Source organism: Pelodiscus sinensis, chromosome 5 (genome assembly GCF_052426305.1).
Source record: "Pelodiscus sinensis isolate ZL-2025 chromosome 5, ASM5242630v1, whole genome shotgun sequence".
Classification (NCBI taxonomy): domain Eukaryota; kingdom Metazoa; phylum Chordata; order Testudines; family Trionychidae; genus Pelodiscus; species Pelodiscus sinensis.
The window spans coordinates 5467305-5490045 of record NC_143056.1 but is presented as its reverse complement, the minus strand read 5'-3'; the positions used below and the strand labels follow the sequence as shown (position 1 = coordinate 5490045).

General features: G+C 50.4%; 1 long non-coding RNA gene across 1 annotated transcript; it reads left to right on the top strand.

Annotated features, from left to right (window-relative positions):
- Positions 1-335: 335 nt before the first annotated feature.
- Positions 336-17311, top strand: LOC142828940 (uncharacterized). The gene is made up of 3 exons (XR_012903112.2): positions 336-395; positions 14993-15098; positions 17203-17311. It is a non-coding gene; the product is annotated as an uncharacterized LOC142828940 (long non-coding RNA).
- Positions 17312-22741: the final 5430 nt, after the last annotated feature.

Below are 22741 nucleotides of genomic sequence, written 5' to 3'. Positions count from 1 at the left end.
GTCTCTCATGAGGCCTCATCTTGTCTCCTTGTACCACTCTGTATAAGTCCTCTCATCTCTGCTGCTTGCATCGTTCAGCTATCGGTAGACGTTAGTGAGGATTGCCAGCCTGCCGGAGGGAGGGGGCCGGATTGCTCTAAGTAGGAAGAGTGGGAACTTTGTGGGAACTCCGGTGTGAGGGAGTGAAGAGAGGAGGTGCTGGCAGTGCAGGGGTTAAACAAAGCCTTTGGGCCCAGCTAGCCCCGCCCTGCTTCACCTGCAGCCAATAGCAGGCCTGGGGGGAGGATAAAAGGAAGGCACCTGGCTCAGTTAGGGGCTGACCCAGCTAGGAAACAGAATTGTGGTGCTGCAGGACATAAACCAAAGGCTATTTACTTGGCCAGCTGCAGGAGCAGGTAAGCCTTCACCCACCCCTCCGGGAGGAACCTGTTAGCAACCCTAAATAAGGGGGAGAAATCTGGACTCTTGGGGCCATGCCCCAAACTTAAGGACTAGACTAATATAGAGGGCTGGAGTTCCTAGGCTGGAGGCACCAGTGGTGGTGTTCTGCACCCCACTTCTGCCAGCTAATTCTGGGTCCTAACCACTAGGCCCCCCTGCCTTCAGGGAGACCTGGCTTACCTGCTTTGTGCTCAGCCTCTGTGCCACCAGCTAGCATACCCCAGCACCCTCAGGCTATGTCTACACTGGTGGCTTCTTGCACAAGAACATCTTGTGCAAGGGTTCTTGTGCAAGAACATGTCCACACTGCCATGTGCTTTTGCACAAGAGCATCCATGGCAGTGTGGACACTCTCTTGTGCAAGAACGTGCAGATGGCCATTTTAGACATAGGGATTTCTTGCACAAGAAACCCCTTCCATGTGTCCACACTGCCCTCTTGTGGAAGAGCTCTTGTGCAAGAGGGCCTATTCCTTGTGGGGAGAGGAATAACTCTTGTGCAAGAAGCCCTGTTTTCTGACGCTTTACTGTAAATTTACTTGCGCAAGAACACGCATGCAGTGTAGACGCTCTGCAGTGCAGTGCAGACATAGCCTAAATGATTGTGCTACAAAATGGCAAATGAAATTGAACGTTGATAAATGTAAAGTAATGCACATTGGAAAAAATAATCCCAACTATATATACAATGTGATGGGGGATAATTTAGCTACAATTAATCAGGAAAGAGATCTTGGAGTCATTGTGGATAGTTCTCTGAAGGCATCCATGCAGTGTGCAGTGGCAGTCAAAAAACAATGTTAGGAATCATTAAAAAAGGGATAGAGAATAAGACAGAGAACATCTTCTTGCCTCTACATAAATCCATGGTACGCTCACATCTTGAATACTGCGTACATATGTGGTTGCCTCATCTCAAAAAAGATATATTGGCATTGGAAAAGGTTCAGAAAAGGGCAACAAAAATGATGAGGGGTTTGGAATGGGTCCCATATGAAGAGAGATTAAAAAGATTTCGATTTTTCAGCTCAGAAAAGCGGAGACTAAGGGGGGCTAGGCTAGAGGTCTATAAAATTGTGACTGGTGTGCAAAAAGCGAATAAAGAAATGTTATTTACGTATTCCCAAAATATAAGAACTAGGGGGTCACCCAATGAAATTAATAGGCGGCAGGTTTAAACCAAACAAAAGGAAGTTTTTCTTCACTCAGCGCACAGTCGACCTGTGGAACTCCTCGCCAGAGGATGTGGTGAAGACTAGGACTTTAATAGGGTTAACAAAGAGCTAGATAGATTCATGGAGGTTAGGTCCATCAATGGCTATTAGCCAAGATGGGTGGGAATGGTGTCCCTAGCCTCTGTTTGTCTGGAAGTGGGTGATGGGGGAGGGATAATGTGAGGATTCCCTCTTGTCCCCTCCCTCTGGGGCATCTGGCACTGGCTACTGGGCAGCCAGGACACGGGGCTGGATGGACTGTTGGTCTGACCCAGTCTGGCCGTTCGTATGTTCACCCTTCTCCTACAGGAGCAGCCGTGGGGAGCTCTGGTGTGGGTGTTGGAAATGTTCAGTGGCATCCTCACAGCCATGCTGCATGGGGCTCTGTTGAAGGGGCCCCATTGCGCTAGGCCGCGGTGTGGGAGCTGAAGGGGTTAAAGGCCATTCTTGGCTCTGGGCTGGTGGCGGCATCCCACCTGGAACATGCCCCCCCTTTAATGGGGGAGCCCCTGGCTTCCTATTTGTACTGGAGAATTGGGGAGGGGGTGAGAGGTGGCGGGGGGGGGGGGGGGGGGGGGGGCTGAGCCTTCCAAAGCTGCTGATCTGGGCTCCGGGGCCTGGAGCTGGCTGACTGCCCAAGCCAGGGCAGCGGGCTCCGCAGCGGCCTCGTTTCGCCAGTATTCACACGTGTGCCGCGGCGTCTGGCGTGTCACAGCGGTGCCGCTGCCCGAGGGGAGTGGGCCCTGGGACCCTGCCGGGAGGTTATTTAAAGCTGAGGTAGAGAAATCTCCTGTAAACAAACCGGGAGCCCTCCGCAGCTGAGCGGGGGGGGGCAGCTGTGTGGATGCTGGCCCTGCCGCTGTCGCGCTGGCGGCTGGAGGGGGAGGGAAACAGATGGACCTGGCGAGGGAGGGGGATCTCTGGGCTCAGGGAGAAAACTGGCGCTTGTGGGGCCTGCCGGGGACCAGGCGCGCCAAGGCACGGTGCAGAATAAATGATCGTGGGACTGAGTGCGGGGGGGCGGGCGCCAAATGAAGCCAAGAAAAGAGAGAAGGCAGCAGCCGTGAGGGACTGTGGAGACTGGGAACGAGGGCAAACCATTGTGTATGGCGGGGGGGGGGGGGGACTGGGAGCCACTGCTGTAGCCTGGGTCCCCCGAATCATTCCTTGGTCGGGCTGTGCATGGTTAGCGCCTTTAACGGTCCCCAAGGGGCTGGGGCGAACGTGTACGAGTCAGCGCACGGCTCCCGTTCCCACCGGGCAGCGCCCAGCGCAAACGGAAGGCAGCACGTTCGGAACGGCCCCCAGGGAAGCCTTTATAAGGCAGCCGGGGGGAATTTATTGCTGGAAGGAATTGGTCCAGGGCCTGGTATGGACAGGAGGTCAGATGGGGCGGGCACGCTGGTCCGGACTCTGTGGGGCGCCGAGGCCAAGAGGCTAGTGAGACTGTCAGGACTGGACGTTGGCGCAAGATGAGAATGGATTATTTGAATCGTAAAACCATAGGAAATGTTGGGAGGGAGTCTAAAGCCCAGGGCGGCAGTGAACAAGCAACCTCTAACCAGCAGGGGGTGTAAAGGAGCGAGAGGAGGGCCTGGCAGTGCAGGGGCTAGACAAGGCCTTTTTGCCCAGCTAGCCCCGCCCCGTTTTATCAGCTAGCCCTGCCCTGCTTTATCTGCAGCCAATGCCAGGCCTGGAGGGAGGATAAAAGGAAGGGGCCTGGCTCAGTTAGGGGCTGACCAGCGAGGAGACAGGAGCTGGTTCTGCTGTCTGCAGAGTCAGAACCCATCTAGTGGGCCAGCGCCGGGGTATGTTAACCTCCAGCCCTGCCCCTGGGGCAAAGGAGGGGGAACCTACGAGGAACCCTCGTGAAGGAGGGGGAAACTAGGACTCTTGGGGCCATGCCTCAAACTTAAGAACTATGTCCAGATAAAAGGCCAGAGTTCCCAGGCCTGGGGCAACAGCGGCAGGGGGCTGCACCCCTTTCTGCCCCCCTGCTAAATTGTATCTCACCAGAAACTCCTGTCTGCCTCGCTACCCAGCATCCTCCTCTGGCCTCTTCCAGCGCTTCGGCTTTCCCTGTTTCTTCTTCCTAGCGATCCTCTGTGCGCCAGGCGATTTATCATCCAAACTTGTCGCCTGCATTTTTCTAACATAATTTTATTTGGTTGGTCTCCATCCATCTCTTTTGTATTGTTCTGTCCTTAGTGTCTGCAGTTCCTTCTAGTTTATTATCCTCATCTGTTAATTTCATTGAGTTGGGTAGCAGTCCTCGGAGTGGAACGGACCGTCTGCGGCACAGTGGAATGGGCCACCCAGTTCAATCTCCCACAACTGCAAGGGCTCCCCTTCTAATGGTAGGACACATTAAAATTCACCCAGTTACTGAAATCAAAAGCAGCAGGGAGTGACTCAAAGTGTGTTTCCCACTGCCCTGCAGATGCACATAAAAACCCTGCCCCTAGACAGAAGATAATGTATCAGAATGGGAGGAATGAAGGGGAGGTGGAAAAACTGGAGAAAGGACTAACTGGAAAGGAAGAGAAAGAAAAAGGAGGTAGATGAGACGAATTGAAAGGGAAGAAGTGACTTCAGGTAAGTCTAGACTGCAGGGGGTTTTTTGGAGGGAAAGAAAATCCGCTACATTATTTTCAGTGTTGTCTTCAAGTCGTCATTGTCAAGTCCAAATCGAGTCTTAAGTCACTACAGTTCAAGTCCCAAGTCGAGTCTCAAGTCTTAATTTAAAAAATGTCAAGTCACTTTTGTACAAGCCATTGATATCGGCATTTTCGGACAATTTTTTCACCAAGTCGAGTTAAGAAAATTAGCAAGTCTCAAGTCGAGTCTCAAGTCACAAACAATGAACCTGAGTCGAGTCTCAAGTCAAGTCCCCTAGGAGACTTAAGTCGGACTCGAGTTCAAGTTATGTCGACAGAACTTGGCGATAGTGTAGACACAGGTATAGTTTTGTCGACAAAAGCCACTTTTATCAACAAAACCCTGTAGTCTAGACACACGCTAGGGGAAAAGTTGAGGCACACAAAAAAAAAAGCTGGTGGGAGGGGAGCGGGGGCCAGCATTGCCCTTTTAATAGACGATAGACCCGGCCAAGGTGCCAGTACGCGCCGTTCTTTCCAGGTAAGCCTCTGACTGGAGGTGCTGGTACTGCGTACCAGGCAGTACCATCACACAAAGCACTGGAAGTATGTATTTGTCCTCCAGGTTTTGGGATCCGCCACCCGGCCCAGTTTCCTTTCGGCTGCTTGTTGCTGACCAATGGAGGCCTTTGTTCTCTGCAGCGCTGGGTGCACGGCGGTTCATTTCACGTCTCTAAAAGCCCCATTATTATAGCTATCCCACTAGGATTCCCTTTTAAAGGTTTGTATGGGGCCCATTACAGCGTCAGCAGCTGCTCCAGGCTAGAATGGGAACCACAACACTGCATTTCAGTGAGCTCAGTCTGTACCCCTAGCATGGGGGAGGCTTAATCTTGACTTTATCTTCTAGCGCTGTTGTATTCAGAGCGGGGCGGGTTGTTTCTCTGTCATTATTCTGCTATTTGCTTGCGAGGCAGGCAGCCGTTTCCTCCAAATGCCAGGTGACTGCAGCCACTGGAGGAATACCCAGCGATTTGCTTTCCAAAAGCCCTTATTAAAAGTTGGTGGTAGCCATGCAGGTGCGGATAATTCTACCAACAATCGCTGTGCATTCAGCAGGAACGCAAAGCCATCCATCGCTCCCCTGCACCGATATAAAACACGGAGGAAATATGTTACTAGGATTTTAAGGATCATCTCTTTTAAATCTACCCCCTGTAGCAGGGCAGCTGCCCTGTACTGGCCCTTTAGGAGCCAAACCCCAGCCTGGAGCAGGCCCGGGGAGTTCAGCCCAGCTGGGCGGCGTTGGCCAATTAAGGCCCAGCTGGGAGCTATAAAAGGGAAGGGCTGCTTCAGCAAAGCCAGTGTGAGCCTGGCTGCCGAGGGAGCAGGCCGCTCCCTGGAGCTAGGGCAGGGGTAGAGAGCCAGGCTGGGCCAGGGCGCTCGGACAGCCAACCGGCCAGCCTGCTAGGCCTGCGGCAAGGCCTGCTGGAGAGACACCAAACCCCCGGAAGGGGGGCTCAGAGCGAGTGACTTGGGCACTGCCGGAGGGCAGTGTGGCGAAGAGAACGACGTGACCGGAGGATTCCAGAGGGGAAACGCCACGTGAGCGGAGGCCCGTGCGGGCGGAATGGACTGATTCCGGGGACAGACGACGGACCCCCGCTACGGTGGTGAGTGACCCCCTCACACCTCCGTAAAGCCAACTAGGCAAGCCAGTACTTCAGGAGCCAGTTGACGGCAGCGTCTGCTGGCAGCCCGGTGTTGGGTAACTATTTAAGCTGTTTAATTGACAAGTGCCAAGTGCAGGCTCCGGTGTAACCCCTTGAAGTGGTTCCTGGGGGAACCCAACCTCACTCTGCGTAGGAGGCACTGCCTCCTGGCTGGTAGGAGGCACTACGACCTGGCTGGTTGTAACAGAGGTTTGTGATGTTGGCATCCATTTATAATAGGCTGGACTTGCCAGCTGCGAGGACCAGCTCCGTGCCCAACAATGGAAGGGTTTGAAAGAGGCCAGGTCACGAAAAGGTGGCCGTGCCACGCTGAAGCGTTCCCGTGGTCCGTGTGATGTGCACATCACGTCTTAACGGCCTCTGGAAAGGGGCACGTTTTTACACTTGCAATCTGTCAGCTTATTGCAAGAGTAAATCAAGTTCTTTCCAGCTATTTATCCCAGACTGAAGTTGGCAACGGCGGTAAACAATCCGTCGCACTCATTCCAAGCAGGGCAGCACCTCCCCAAGAGATCTGTGGAGCGCATTAAAATATCAGCCAGATGCTATGGGGGTGACAAATACACAGGTGGAGCATTGTTATCCTTTGTTGGCTTGAGCTATTCAAGGCCCTGGGGGTGGGTTCTTTAGGAGGAGAAATTGGAGATGGAGCCAGGTGTGTGTTGGATGCAATTGTTGGCTTACAAAGAATGTACAAAGTCCTAGGTTCCTAAACACAGTCAGAATCAAACAAGCGTCGAGAAGCTGTCTCTTCGTTCCAAGCCTCTTTCAGCCAGCACGCTGCCCAAAAAGCTCTCCAGGAACTCTCTCGGGCGCCTCTTGCTGTGTCCAGAGCTTCTTTGCTCCTCCTTTGGACACGTCTGTGGTGTTTTTTGTCTCTTCCCCCCCCTCCCCCCAGCTGCAGTCCTCTGCCTTGGCTTTACATTCAGCCCAGAGTCAACCCTCTTTGCCCATCTAGTTCAGCTTCCTGGGCTGCCTTACCTGGTCTGTGCTTTGGGCGGTGGCTCCTATTTCAGCTATCCCTCTGCACCGCAGAAGTGTACTTCTTCCCGCCTGCCTGATTGACTTTCCGCCACCTGGGAAAAGCCTCTTTCAGTGGGCCCCTGAGCAGTGACTATTGCTTCTGGGAAAGCTGCTGGTTGGGACAGATCCTGCCCATGCTGTTGTAATACCGGGGTCATCCGTTACATCCTTTCCAGCCTCAGCTGTCCTCTCAGTTGCTGGGGGGGGGGAAGGGAGGAGACCTGCAGTTGTCTTCATGAGACCTCCTCACAGTTCTCGATGGATAGTTTTGAGTTTAGGCGCGGGCCTTGTGTACCCCTGTGTTTCTTTGGGTCAGTGCTGCTTAGAGACCCTCCCAAGGGACTTCGGTCCTCCTTCCTCCTCGCCGCCTCTGACGCTTCCTCTGGGGCTCTCCCATCAGCCCCGTCGCAAAGTTAACCTTTGTCACCTCTCTTGACATCCCTGGAGAAAAGGCCTGGATTGCTCCCTTGCTGGATTTGTGACACTGCTCTGCGGGGAAAGGCTTCCCCTCCTGCTTGGCTTGCTGCTCGTTGTGTGCGTTGGGGCTTAGCAAAGCCTGTCGGCAGTTTTCTTTCTTCCCTGTGACCTGGAAGGGCGAGCGAGCGAGGGACACAGGAGGGCTGGAGAGAGACGAACACATGAACATCTTGGGAGCTCTTCCTCATGAATATGGCAGCGGGGGCATATTCTCGGAATGGGGCTGAGAGCAGGAAAAAAAATACTGAAAATGGCAAATCTGGGTGATTTTTTTTCCCCTCTCCCTTCCCCCCCACAAGTGATGCTGTTGCTTAGCCACACAAGCAGTTAATTTTGTATTGAATGATCAGATCAAAAGCTTGGACTTTTGCTTCGGAGCAGAGGGAGGCTCTGTGCACTGGTGTGCGGCTGCCCATCTTGAGGAGGTGTCTTTCTGATTGCTCCCGTAAGACATTAGCTACAGGGAGGCTGACAGCCCGGGCGGGAGAGGTTAGCATCAGCTCCTGCCCCCAAACAGGCAGGAGGGCAGAGCCTCGCGAATCTGGAAGAGCAAGATGTCCAAGGAGGCCGGGAGAGGTTCCTTGAGCAGCTTCATGTTGGGAAGACGGATTCAGCCTTTCCCTGACGTGGAAGGTCTAACCGAGCGCCTTTCCTTTGGCCTCGCTGGACACTGAAACGGGCAGGAACCTTGTAGGGAACCAGCGAACCTCAGAAGGAGGAGGCATTAGGGAACCGAAGTGATTGTGGTGGCTGTTGGCTCCGATGGGGAGGATGGTGCATCTGGCTCACCACGCTGCTGGATCGGGATCGCAGCCCAGCAGGAACCTCAGTCTGGCTCCCTGCCGGCCCCGGCCCCAAGACTCCTCAGAGCAGCTGTCTGCAGGGGCCATGTACTGGGATCCTGGGGATGGTGGGGGGTGTTTGACACTGCCCCTACCCCCAGCACAACCTTACAGCTCCCGTTGTCTGGAAATCTCCCTCCCTTCCCCTCCCAGATCCCACACCCCAAGCTCCCTTCTGCACCCCGTCCTCACACCTCCTTGAATATCATGGAAGAGTGCAGCCCTTGACCACTTACCAAATTCTTGGAGCGCTCCCCCTGCTCTAGGGGAATAAACCATTTTGTTACAGCTACGGCGGAATAACCATTCTCCGGCTGCTCTGGAATGAAAGTGCCGGAATCGCTCCCCTGCTTGCAAGCCCCCCTCATTCCAGAATGGCGTGTGCCCTGCGGGAATGTTTTCAGCCGCGCCATAGTGGAAAGGTGTTGTCTTCTCTAGCGATAACGGTGGCTTCCCCCTGTCAACTCGGCACCCGCTGGCATGTGATGGGAAGGGCCGAGACAGGCCAGGCAGCAAGGGGCAGTGAGCACAGAGGGGACAGGCCTGTGTATTGGCAGCTGTCAAGCCCAAATTTTCAACCAGGCTTCAGCTTTGCCGCCTTTTGTGGGTGCGGCTCGGGCTGCATCTACTCTGCTTGCCGGGGTGCTCCGGGATACGTTCTCACGCTCACTGAGCGAGCCTGGGTTTAAATAGCCGCGTGGCTGTGGGAACGCGGGAGCGGACGCACGACTCTGAGCCGTGCCAAGAACGTACCCACCCCCAGGGGCTGACTTCTGCTTTTGTTAGTGGTCGGGGTGGGGGTGGTGGTGGTAGGGGGGTTCCTCGCCATCCTTCCCCCTCTTGAGAATGGCCAGTAGGGGGCAGGCCCTGAAGGGGAAGAGGGTAAATGGGGCAGGAGCTTGGGGAGGGGCAGGAGAGGGAGATTCCTGCTGGCTCCCAGAGCTGGAGAGCTGAAGCCACGGGTATGGTGGAGCAGTGGGCCTGCTGGTGTCTGCATCAGAGCTAGAACCACCCTTGAGAAGGAAATAGGGTGGAGACGGAGCTGGGGAGAGGTGTTGGGGGAAGATGAGGTGCCGGTGACAGGCCCCAGAGCTGTACTCAATGTGCCGATTGACCGTTTGGGTGCAGGCGCTGACTGCGGGGGAATTCTGGGTTATGGTTGTGGGGCTTGATGACTTACATGTTTGTGGCTCTTGTGGAATAGGGGAGAGCTCCTCACACTTGGAAATCTGGAGGGGAAGAGGCAAATGACCTGGGAGACAGCCTGCAAGGTGGCCCGGAGGTCAAAGAGGGCGGTTTGGAGGCAGCCTCCCACTTACAGCCCCCTTGTCCCTCCCTCGCCCCAGGAAACTCGCCATGGGACCCATGAGGAAGGGCTGCAGCTTCAGTCCTGTTGGCAAGGAAGCCAGAGATGCTCTGTGCTCAGATGGGACTCCCAGCGCATGGACTCTTACGGCCATACGTGCAGTGTGAGTGCTCAGACTGGGCACAATTCTTGCTGTTTCCCCAGGCTTAGAATTGGGGCGCTTTTCATTCGGCAGGGCAGTGTTTGGAGCTACCAATGGCCCCGCTCATTGGACGTTGGAAGGTCTCCAGAATCCGTCGGGAAGTAACCTCTTCCTTGCCAGAGTGGTGCACAAACTCCTTTGTGGCCGTCTGCCCCAGAAGAGCCGGAAAACTGTGGGCCTCAGGCACGTAGTTAATAATATGCCAGACCCGAATCCAAAGCTAAGTACCAGGAGAGTCTGCTGAGAACGGCATGTGTCCAGGCTGGAAAGAGATTTGCATGTATGAAAGCATCTCATCCGCGTGGTCCTCTTCCCACATCTGCTCATAACGATCTTGTGTCGGAGACTTCGTTTACGCTGCACGTTCCTCATTAAAACCCCCCCTTGAACAACAAAAGTTTGAATGACAAAAAGCCCCGGTGTGGACAACACTTCACTGGCAGAAGGTGTTGTCTTGTGGGTGACACAACTGCCTCTCATTGGAGGGGGTTTTATTTTTGTCACCGGGAGAACTGTCCTGGCAACAAGGAACAGCTACACTGGGCACCTTAAAATGGCAGCCGTAGCGGTACAGCCGTGCTGTTGGAAGGTGCGCCGTGTAGAACTAGTCTTAGTGTGGAAGAGTAGAACGATGTTAAGGGAGCCGGGGACAGACTTTTGTAGCTAAACTTTTATCTATGCTCTCCAGGCACTTGCCTCGCCGTGACAACGGAGCATCTCACATACGATACACTTCTCCTTAACGTCACCCTGAGAGAGAACGTCTTCCAAAGCTGTCTGAAGGGGGAAACTGTCGATGAGCCAAATGCACAGCTCTGAATGGGCCAATATCGAATCTCTACGACCTCCCCCAGGAATGCCATTTAACCCTCTGAAATGGCTGAGTTTTGCACCACTTTCTCTTGAATAGACAGGTTCCGCCGCTGGTTCTTAGCTCGTTGTTTGGATTCCCGATGTCTTGCGGACCTTGCTCTCTCTAACGCTTCCATGTCTGCATTAGAGCGGGATCCGTTCTTATGCTGATTATTTCAGGTTGTGCCCCCATGGGCCCTAAAATAAAGTGTGTGCTGGTGTTCAGATGACAAATTGTTCTACTGTTAGAGCAGGCAGCGGGTTATGCTCTGAGAAGCTGTCAGGTCAGACAGTGCGAGCAATAAGTGCGTATTTTAATTATGCTGGAATCTCGGTGCTTTATCTTTCCTTGGGACCTAGGAAGGTGCAAAGATTTCTGGCTTTCTTAGATGCTATAAAATAAACCTTGTTTTTTAGCCCCCCCACCCAACTCCACACTTTCAGGTGTTTTAACTGAGCACCAGGTTGCTATCGTTGACTTTGGATAAGGTCCCAGCCAAGGTGTTGTTCCTGGTCAGGAGACAGGGTGCTGTGACAATCTGCATCCAAATAACCCAAGGGGAAAACAGAAGTTTCAACCTCCCAAAATGAAGCAGTGGGCAAATGCAGTTCGCTAGGGTTTGCAGGCCACCAGATATGTTATTGAATCCTAGAATACTAGGACTGGAAGGAACCTTGAGAGGTCATCAAGTCCAGTCCCTTGCCCTCATGGCAGGACCAAATACTGTCTAGACCATCCCTGATACATTTATCTAACCTGCTCTTAAATATCTCCAGAGATGGGGATTCCACAACCTCCCTGGGCAATTTATTCCAGTGTTTGACCACCCTGACATTGAGGAACTTTTTCCTAATGTCCAACCTAAACCTCCCTTGCTGCAGTTTAAGCCCATTGCTTCTTGTCCTATCCTCAGAGGCCAAGATGAACAAGTTGTCTCCCTCCTCATGACACCCTTTTAGATACCTGAAAACGGCTATCATGTTCCCCCTCAGTCTTCTCTTTTCTAAACTAAACAAACCCAGTTTTCAGCCTTCCATCATAGGTTATGTTCTCTAGACCTTTAATCATTCTTATTGCTCTTCTCTGGACCCTCTCCAATTTCTCCATCTTTCTTGAAATGCGATGCCCAGAACTGGACACAATACTCCAACTGAGGCCTAACCAGCACAGAGTAGAACAGAAGAATGACTTCTCGTGTCTTGCTCACAACACCTGTTAATGCATCCCAGAACCATGTTTGCTTTTTTTTGCAACAGCATCACACTGCTGACTCTCATTCAGCTTGTGGTCCACTATAACCCCTAGATCCCTTTCTGCCATACTCCTTCCTAGACAGTCACTTCCCATTCCATATGTGTGAAACTGATTGTTCCTTCCTAAGTGGAGCACTTTGCATTTGTCTTTATTAATCTTCATCCTGTTTACTTCAGACCATTTCTCCAATTTGTCCAGATCATTTTGAATTATGACCCTATCCCCATTTACCCATCAATCCCTTAGCAGAATTTACAGACTGTCACTTTTCTCTATTTGGGAGACAAAATTCTATTTACATAGTATTTTTGCTGTTTGTGTTGAGCTTTTATTTATTTCCATTTTTTAAAATTGAATGATGCTTATTGGGTGAAGGGGCTGTGGGTGTCTTTCCTACAGTGGAAAGGATTTTTCAAAGAGGAAGTTTTTGAAGCCTGAAAATGGAGAGCTGGGAGTGATGTAGCCTTGTTTTTGCATGCCTTAACAATAGGGGGTGCTGGTACTTCTGCTATAAGCCCCATCTCTCTGCTGGCAGTATTCCATGCGAGCATGGGGATGGCTTGCGGGGAGTGGCAGGCGATCCGTTGCTGAAGGGTGGCTTAAGTATGACAAATAGAAAAAGACACCAAGTTAAGCCAACAGTTAGAGAGTTGAACCAAAATTCATCACCCATATCCATCTGTCACCACCAGAAACCCTTCACTGCCATCTTCTAATGATCATGCTGGAGGAGTGCTTTCAAGCCGAGCGGGAAGCAGATCTGTATGAATTCATTTTGCACACATGCCGCGCTGTGCAGAACTAGTTGTAAAGCCTCCAGCCAAAGCAGAAACAAAAGCTGGGAAGTCTAGTCGTCCTTGGCAAACTAGAGATGTGATAGCAAGGTTCTTAAACAGATTTAGGGCTAAATTCTGCTCCTGTTTACACAGAAGCCAATCCAAGATAGCCCCATTGATACCAATAATTACTTCAGTTTTATCTTGGAGTGAAATTCTGTTCTCCTGTGTACCGCCTGTCTCCTCTCGGAGGCATGCCTGGGCACCCTTCACAAGAGCAATGGCTGAGTCGTCATGTGTGGGTTTTGGCAAAGTGGCCTCAAGGCACGTGGGTGACTGGAAGTTTCTAGTTTCCCGCCCAAAGGTCAAAAGAGCGGGAAAGTGCTCTCAGGAGAGGAAGGAGATGGGCAGCCAAGATGGAGTCCAGGTGGTTGTTTAGGCATTCCAAGATGGCGTACCCATGCTGTTGTGCATCAGAGTTTCCCCCCATGCTGGAGGCTAGAGATCACCAAAGGATCTACAGTTGCTGTGCTTTTTGCTCAGATTGCGGGCCAGTAGGGGTAGTTATGTCCTAATCAGACCTAAAAAAAGAAGGTTAAAGACATGGTGCGAGGCACGAGAGAGCTGGTACATTTGAAGCACGCCGTGGATGAAATCCTGGCCCATTGAGGTCGAGAATTTTATCACTGACTTCACTGATGTCAGGATTTCAAGCTCTACTCTTCGGGGGCATACAATTGCTTTTTCCCATGTCCAAAGAGAAGGCATGCTGCTGTACTCCCGAACTGGGGACAGCGTCGCTCTGGCGAGGTTAGGGATAGAATATCCTCTGTGAACGGTGCCTTTATTCCCGCCTGCTGGGCATGTGTTTTTGCTAGAAGCAAATGTTAGTCATGCACAGTTGGTGTTCTGCGGCTTCTCTCAGATACATCACACACATACTTTTGTTTATCTTTTAAACCCACCTAAAATCTAATGTTCCTATAGTTTTAGGTGCTAGTATTTAGCTTTTGTGTGCCAAGCGCCCCAAGGTAAATCAGTCCAGTCCCCTACACTTGTGGCAGGACCAAGCACTGTCTAGACCATCCCTGACAGATGTTTGTCTAACCCGGTCTTAAACATTTCCAATGATAGAGATTTCACAACCTCCCTAGGCAACTTATTCCAGTGCTTAACCACCCTGACAAGAACATTTTTCTTCCGTTCAACCTATTTTTGCAATTTAAGCCCATTGCTTCTTGTCCTACCCTCAGAGGTTAAGGAGAACAATTCTTCTCCCTTTTCCTTGTAACAATCTTCTTTTGTACTTGAAAATGGTTATGTCCTCTGTCTTCTCTTTTCCAAACTAAACAAACCCAATTTTTTCCATCTTGCTTCATAGGTCATGTTTGCTAGACTTTGAATTGTTTGTTGTTGCTCTCCTCTGAACTTTCTCCAATTTGTCCACATCATTACTGAAATGTGGCACCCAGAACTGGACACACTACTCTAGTTGAGGTCTAATCAGCAGTGTAGAATGGAAGGATTATATCTTGTGTCTTGCATACAACACTGCTTTTAATGCATCCCAGAATGAGTTTCCCTTTTTTGGAACAATGTTATACTGTTGACTTGTATCTAACTTGTGATCCACTATGACTCCTTCTCTCCAATCCCTTTCTGCAGTGCTCCCTTCCTAGGGAATCATCTTCCATTTTGTGTTCATGCAACTGATGGTTCCTTCCTAAGTAGAACATTTTTCATTTGTCCTTACGGACTTCCATCCTATTTACCTCAGACCATTTCTCCAGTCTGTCTAGATCATTTAATTCCATCCTCCAATGCCCTTGCAACCCCGCATAGCCTGGTATCTCATGCAAGCTTATAAGCGTTCTCTGCATGCTGTTTTCTAAATAATCAATGAAGGAATTGAACCGAATCAGACCCAGAACTGATCCCGGCAGGCCCCTGCTCATTATGCTCTTCCAGCATGACTATGAAATATGGACAACTACTCTCTGGGAATCCAACTAGTCATGCACTTACCTAATAGTAGCTCCATCTGTGTTGCATTTCCCTGGTTTGTTTGAGAGAGTCATGTGAGACGGTATCAAAAGCCTTACTAAAGTCAAGATATACCTCATCTACCCCTTCCCCATCCAGAAGGCTTGTTACCCTGTCAAAGAAAACTATTAAGTTGGTCTGATGCAATTTGGTCTTGTGAAAATCCATGCTGACTGTTGCTTATCACCTTACTAGCCTGCTTGCTCAATTATTTGCCCCATTATCTTTCCAGGTACAGACGTTAAATTAGTGGCTTTCCTGGCAGAATCCAAACCAAGTAGTGATCCTTTATGGGCTGGAATCCAGAATGCTGAAAATGCCAGAGTGGAAAAATGCAGGTAAATGTTTATCTTAAATCGACGACTGATGTAATGGCAAGATCAAAGACTGGCTGTCCATTACTTTTATTGTAACGGGGAAGCTTGCTCCACAGGAAGAGACTTCACATAAAGAATTGTTTTTTATAGCAATTTCCATCATCTGCCATCCACTGGCCTTGTCACTTTTGTCAGCACTGGCATTTCTTCCTGTTCAAGGGGACGGGTGTGTTTGCTCTGTTAACGATCAGCTGGGGAAACGCAAAGTGCTAAGCAAGCACGGCAAATATTGATTTGCTTGGATTGCTCTTCAAAACCTGAGGGTGTGTGAGAGCTGGTTGGCCATGTGGCAGCCTTTCTAGGCTTCATCAGTTCAAGTTGTTCCGGCTGGGGTTTAGCGATGGCTTCGCCATCCTCTGAAAGAAACAAACATAACGTGTGATGACATGATCGTATCAATAGGATACACGTTAGTGGCATTTTCTTTACTTTCAAGAGTCCTTATCTCCTTGCAGTATCAGAGAAAGATCGGGGTGGGGGGGGGAAATGCTTTAAGAAAATGACTAGCATTCCAAATAGGTATATTTTGGGCCAGATCCCCAACTAATGTAAATTGGATAGTTCCACTAACTGACTATAATGCTATACCAGTTTGCACCAGCTCAGGGTCTGCTTTTAAGCATCTGAACACAGGAACGGGAAGGGAAGGGAAGGGAAGTAAACTATATTGATGTAAGCCCCTTTAAAACCAGTATAACTGCATCCACACCAGGGGTTGTACAGATACGCTTATATGGTGCAAGCTCTTGCCCCTAACTAACACGGGTGCAAAACCTGTGGGTAGCCCAGATTTTGGGATGTCTGTCTTGATTTATAGCACTTGTTGCTTGTGGCAACATTCCTGATATATGGGTGCGAAGAGAATGTAAGCCCAGGTTCTTCATTCCTCCATTGCCGTGCTTAGTGGAGGGACAGGGTATGTGTATGTGTGTAGGATGACTTTAAAGCCACCTTTGTGCCCTCCCCCATTCTTGACAAGGGTAGGGGGGAGGGGTCTACTGAGCTATTGAGGCAATTGAGAACAGCCTAAGGGTTGCTCTAAATTGTGCCAGATGGTAATGGCATTTCATGGGGCATTATGGTGAGAGGCTGTTCTCAGTAGTGACACATGGAAGAACAAGGAGCAATGGTCTTAAGTTGCACTGAGGGAGGTCTAGGTTGGATGTTAGGAAAAACTATTTCCCTAGGTCGGTGGGAAGCACTGGGATGGGTTCCCTAGGGAGGGGGTGGATTCTCCATCCCTAGAGGTTTTTAATTCCCGACTTGACACAGCCCTGGCTGGGATGCTTGAGTTGGGGTTGGTCCTGCTTTGGGGTAGGGAGTTGCACTCAGTGACTCCTGAGGTCTCTTCCAGCCCTAGGATTCTATAGGTACGTCTACACAGCACGCTTATTTTGAAATAAGCTAATTTTGATTTTTTTCCGAAATAGTTTACTTCGAAATAGCACGTCTACACTACAGGGAAGCCTCAAAATGAGTCCAAGTCAGGCTTCCCTAATGAGGACGTGCTACCTCAATTTAGAGCCCCAGGATGCACTGGGGAGTAATTACTTTGCATGGCCATGGGAGGAGTTATTTTGAAATAGCAGCAGTGGAGCATCCTCACTCCTGCTACTCCGAAATCGCTACTTCGGAAGAGGCATTATTCTTCATGGAATGAGATTTATAGATTTCGAAAAGCCGTCTGTTTCAAAATTTCGAAATAACAGAATTGCTGTGTAGACTGTTCACGTTGTTTTTTTTTAAATAACTGTGCTGTGTTGACGCACCCTATGATTCTATGCTGGCACAAATTTGCCGAATCACGGTGTGCTCTGGTTTAGTCCTCAACCCACCCCGACACGCATGCAAAGATGGGGCCATGGAGGCAGGCTGGTGACATCATTAAGATGGCTCTGCTGGCCGGAGCCTTCCCCTCCCCAACTCTTACTAGGTGTGTTTTTCCTGGGAGTATTTTAAGCTCTGTATGGCTCATCTATCCCATCAGAGCAGAGTAAAGGACATGGGATTATACCTCACTCGTCGAGCAATAAGTGCCGATAACGCATGTCTTTGTTTTAAAAAGGTCCAATGGATGGAGTTAACTTAAGGGCAACCGACTTCCCTGGATGACATTTCAGTGCTATTGACAATTCCACTAGCAACTCGACCTGGGACTTATAACTACCTTGCAGGTTGGTCTGCCCTTTGGTGGTTCGGGGGTGGAGGGAGGAAGAGACTGATTCTCTGCTGCCTTGTGCCGGGTGGAGTCCCGTAGCCCTGTGCAAAGTGGAAGTGACACGTTCCCGGGTCAGAAGAGGGGGCATTTTGGGAGAGGCGCAGGTGATTGCGTAAGGGGCAGGGGAAAGGGAGAATCAGGCCCTTGATATCCAATTCCTAATGAATCTCTCAAATTGTTGCCACCAAACTGGCGACTAGAGTTTCAGATGGTCTCACTCAGTCTCCTCCTTCCATTAGACTCAGAGGTGAGGTGGCTTTTTTAGACAAGTTGCCCGAATGTGTAAATAGTAACAACCATCGCCTGCCAGAGTTCCTGAGACTAAGGTGGGTTTTGCCAGCATTTGCTCTAGCAGAGTCCTCTCAGCCACTTGCATTAATTTGGTCCATGATCAGCGTTTCATGTTTCCGGAGCGCTGCTCCTCCTCTCCTTTCACCTTTCCAGTTTCGGATTGAGACGCAACTGACGTGGCTGGACAAGTCGGGTTTGTGCTCTGCTTTGAGGCTAGAGGACATCTCAGGAGGTTTATTTCTTTTTTCTCTGTGGCTACGTCTAGACTGCAAGCCTCTTTTGAAAGAGCATCTAGACTGCAACCGCTGCTTTTGAAAAAGTGACAGTCTGGATGCTCTATTTCGAAAACCCCCTGTTTGCATTCAAGAATTTTTTTTAAGAGAGCACTTTCGAAAAAAGGCATTATTCCTTGTAAAATGAGGTTTACCACAGTCCAAAATAAGCCACGTTCTTTTGATTTAATTTCGAAAGAACGCAGCAGCAGTCTACACGCAGGGGAAGTTTTTTTTGAAAAAAGGCCACTTTTTCGAAAAAAAACCCCTGTAGTCTAGACACACCCTGTGTGGTGTGGCAAAGCTCTGGCCATGCCCCATGGGTCTTGCGCTACTGGTGGACAATATTAAGACCACAGCGAGTCTCTGAGGCTATACACAACCCCCTTTCTCTTTACAGGGTTCATAGCTTAGTGAGCCATACTCATCACAGGGCTTGGGGGGAACCTGGGCTCGCCCACAACTCCAGGTTCCGGCCCAGGGGCCCCTAAAGTAGCAGCAGTCAAGGTTGTTTTTCCTCTCAACATGGCAGCTTTTTCCCTGGGTCACTTCCCCAAACAACCCCTCCAGAATGTCTCCTCCTGGTACCTCTTAACCAGCTCTCAGCTCACACACAGCTTCTTCTGGTTCCTCCCTTTCTCCTTCTGGTCCGTGTCTCTTTGTCTTCCCCCTCTCCTTAGCTGGGGGAGGCCTTTTAAAGTACTCCACTGGCTGTCATTGGCTGCAGGTGTTGAGTGACTTGTTCTGAGGGAGCGTTCTGGTTAATTAGCCCCAAGTGTTTTCCTGCCTTCATTTTATTGCAGCAGACTCTAGGGTTATGTCTACACTCACCGCTTCTTGTGCAAAAACTCTTTTGCGGAAGAGTTCTTGTGCAAAACCACTTCCAGAAGAGAGCGTCTACACGGGCATGTGCTCTTGCACAAGAGCATCCATGCCAGTGTGGACACTCCCTTGCGCAAGAAAGCTCTGATGTCCATTTTAGCCTTAGGGCTTTCTTGCGCAAGAAATTCATGTTGCCTGTCTACACTGGCCTCTTGCGCAAGAACACTTGCACATGAGGGCTTATTCCTGAGCGGGAGCATCAGAGTTCTGGTGCAAGAAGCCCTGATTTCATACATTAGAATGTCAGTTTACTTGTGCAAGAACACGCGGCCAGTGTAGACAGGCAGCAAGTTTTTGCACAAGAGCGGCCACTTTTGCACAAGATTGCACCAGTGTAGAGACAGCCTAGTGGTTTTGTTCTGGAAAGAGAAAACCATGTATCCAGTGCCCTGTATACCTGGCTTCCCCCAGAGTGGCAGGCTGCTGGCTTAGGTCTGTCACAGTGGAAAGCAGTCAAAACATCTTGGCTCCCCATCTATTTGATTTCGATTTGGGAAGTGTCCTGTTTCTGTCTCTAAGAGCCCCAGAGGCAGCTGCACGGAGACTTTTTACACCTCTGGCCTAGGACCGTGTGGCTCATATGAAATCCGAAATCGAGATCCTCTGCGTGGGGCTGTGCTTTTTCTATACGGACAGTTTAAGAAACTAGGTAATAAACATCACTCTAATGGGCATAGCAGCAAAGAAATGCACCAGAGGTATTTTTTTCCCCTCCAGTGACAGCAGCCTAACTTTACCACGTACTGCGATTCCCCTGCAGCCTTTAATGACTGAAAGAGACACTTGCTCTAATTAGATTTTAGGAGGTGAATTGAATTTAGGCAGGATCTGGTGAGTGATTATGAAACTTAATGACACTCTCGAGCTCTGCCTGTGAGGAAGCAGGGGAAAGCTGCATCTTGAGTTATCCTCTGTAATAGACAGCTACAGCGTAATTGGTCCCATTCGTCTGCAGTATGGAAATGGACTTCCAATAGGTGTGTAATACCTCCCAGCCCTTCAGGGTATAAGGGAACAGTGATATAGCATGAAAGTAAAATGAGATGATACTGGAAAAACTGTACTATGTTCCATGTCACTTTCATACCTCTGTGTGTGTGTGTGTGTGTGTGTGTGTGTGTGTGTGTGTGTGTGTGTGTGAGCTCACAGACTTATCCCAATTAGCATGAGTTTTCTTAGCAATGCACTTCTCCGATTTCTTCTCTCCTCTCCTGTGCCACAGGTTGAAAATAGCTGCAGGAACACACTTTGAGAAAAATTACCATGTACCGTGTGCAGCTTCAAAGTACACGATGTTTTTTTCCTTTCTCCCTCTGGATATTCTGGGCTGTGTTGTGTGCAAGCTTGAATCTGTCCATAGTAAGTTGCAATTGATGGGCTGGTGTCTTTCTTTAAGGGTTTCTGTCTACACGAGAATCACAAAACAGTGAATTGTGATCACGCGGCTGCAAGCATCTTCTGCAGCTCGGATCCCTGTGGCTTGCAGCCATTGTAGGGTTAATATTCCTTTTAACATAGGCCTTGGACGTAAAAGTCTCATTTGTCAATCCGGCGAGCGCCCCAGGCGAAGAAAGCTAATACTGCTGTTGCTTTTATTGAACCAGCTGGGTCTTCTAGGTCAACAAATTCCCTGCCTTACATTGTGACACAAACCAGCTTGACCTAGCATAACCCACCCACTTTCTGGGGGTGGGGCACTGTGCCATCTAGTCGCATGGAGGCCACTTACAGAGAGAATGAGTCTGCTCTACAGCTTTAGGGAATAGGCAGATGGCTTTTATCTCATGTGGTAGAGCAAGCAGGGAGGGAGGGGGGCAAACACAGACCCAGAGGCCAGATCTGGCCCATCCAGCTGACTAGCAGAGCATGCATACTTGCAGCCTGCTCCCCCTTACTCCGTCCTGCCACCCAGCTGCTCACAGAATTCTCCTGAGAGCCATGCAGAGCATGGAGAAGGGGAGAGAGGGGAAGGCTGAAGTCAGGGTGTCCCCCTGCCCCTGTACCCATCTCTACAGAGCAGGAGTTGGGGAGAGGGAGACGCATAGGGGAGCTGCTCCAGTGGGAAGCATGGCTGGTGAGTGACTCGAAGTGCAGAACAGGGGAGGAGGGAGACAACAGAGCAGGACAGATTTCCCTTAAAGCGACAGCGCCTGGCTTCTCTCAGAAACCTACCCCGCAGCATCCAGCACACACCCTCTGTGTCACTGTCACCCACCTAGTCTGTGCCACACTGTTTCTGTGCCACTCACAACAACACTGTACCACACTGCCACGCACACTCAATCTGTGTCAGTCTATCTCTTTTACACATTCTCTTTCACAATCACACACTGTTTCTTTCTAGCTCCCAGCCTGACCGCTTCTTCCTGAGCCCCCCCTTCCTTCATCTTCCAGGGAGTGGAGAGCCCCCTGTGGAAATGATTGCCCACCCCTGCAGTAGAGGCTCATGTACGAAGCTCTAGAGGTCCCAGGTTCAGTTCTGCATGTGGGAGCTATGCTAGGAAACTCAGTGATATGACCGGTCACCTAGGATTATGATTGGCTTTGCTAGCACCCATAATGCTGCCTTCCTTTTACAGACTCCTAGGGTTGGAAGAGACCTCAGGAGGTAGAGTCCAGCCCCCTGCCCAAAGCAGGACCAACTTCAACTCAATCAACCCAGCCAGGGCTTTGTCAAGCTGGGACTTAAAAACCTCTAGGGATGGAGATTCCATCCCCTCCCTAGGGAACCCATCCCAGTGCTTCACCACTCTCCTAGGGAAATCGTTTTTCCTAAGATCCAACTTAGGCCTCTCCCACTGCAACTTGAGCCCATTGCTCCTTGTTCTGCCATGCGCCACCACTGAGAACAGCCTCTCTTGTCTCTTTGGAACCCCCCTTTGTTAGTTGAAGGCTGCTCTCAAATCCCCCCTCACTTTTCTGTAGACTAAATAAGCCCAAATCCATCATCCTCTCCTTGTGAGTCATGTGCTCCAGCCCCCTAATGACTTTGGTTGCTCTCTGCTCGACTTTCTCCAATGCATCCACAACCTTTTTATAATGGGGGGGGGGGGAGGGAACGGGGCACACTATTCCAGATGTGGCCTTCCCAGCGCTGAATAAAGGGGAATAATCACTTCTCTGGATCTGCTGGCAATGCTCCTCCTAATGCCCCCCAATATGCCATTAGTCTTCTTGGCTACAAGGGCGCCCTGTTGACTCCTATCCAGCTTCTCATCATTTATTTCACTGTGGAAGGCAAGCTCTAATAAAATGTTAAATACAGGCTATAAACCTTGAAATGTTCCCACCTTCCTATAAGGCTCTGAACAGTCCCGGTGGGAATCTGATACAGCTTTGCAGTGTCTCGATTCAGTTCCTTTCCTGCCCTCTCCCCCCCCCCCCCCACAGGCACCAAGCAACTCTCCTTGGGCCATGCCCTCTTGTATCTGTGAATGTGTTTCATTGTGAGCGGGGAAGCACGTTGTCTGCTTATGGGACTTACGCCTTTTTACATTTCGCCCCATAATCCATAGTTTCTGCACTTTCCCCTGTACTCCTTGGACATGGGGGAGATTGTGATGCTTCAGGGGTGCCCTTGTAGCCAAGAAGGCTAATGGCATATTAGGGTGCATTCGGAGGAGCATTGCCAGCAGATCCAGAGAAGTGATTATTCCTCTTTATTTGGCTCTGGTGAGGCCATAACTGGAGTATTGTGTCCAGTTCTGGACCCCCTCACTATAGAAAGGATGTGGACGCATTGGCAATACAACCAGAATGATTCGGGGGCTGGAGCTCATGACCTATGAGGAGAGGCTCATGGATCTGGGTTTGTTTAGTCTACAGAAGAGAAGAGTGAGGGGGGATTTGAGAGCAGCCTTCAGCTTCCTGAAGGGGGGTCCAAAGAGGATGGAGAGAGGCTGTTCTCAGTAGTGACAGATGGCAGAACAAGGAGCAACGGT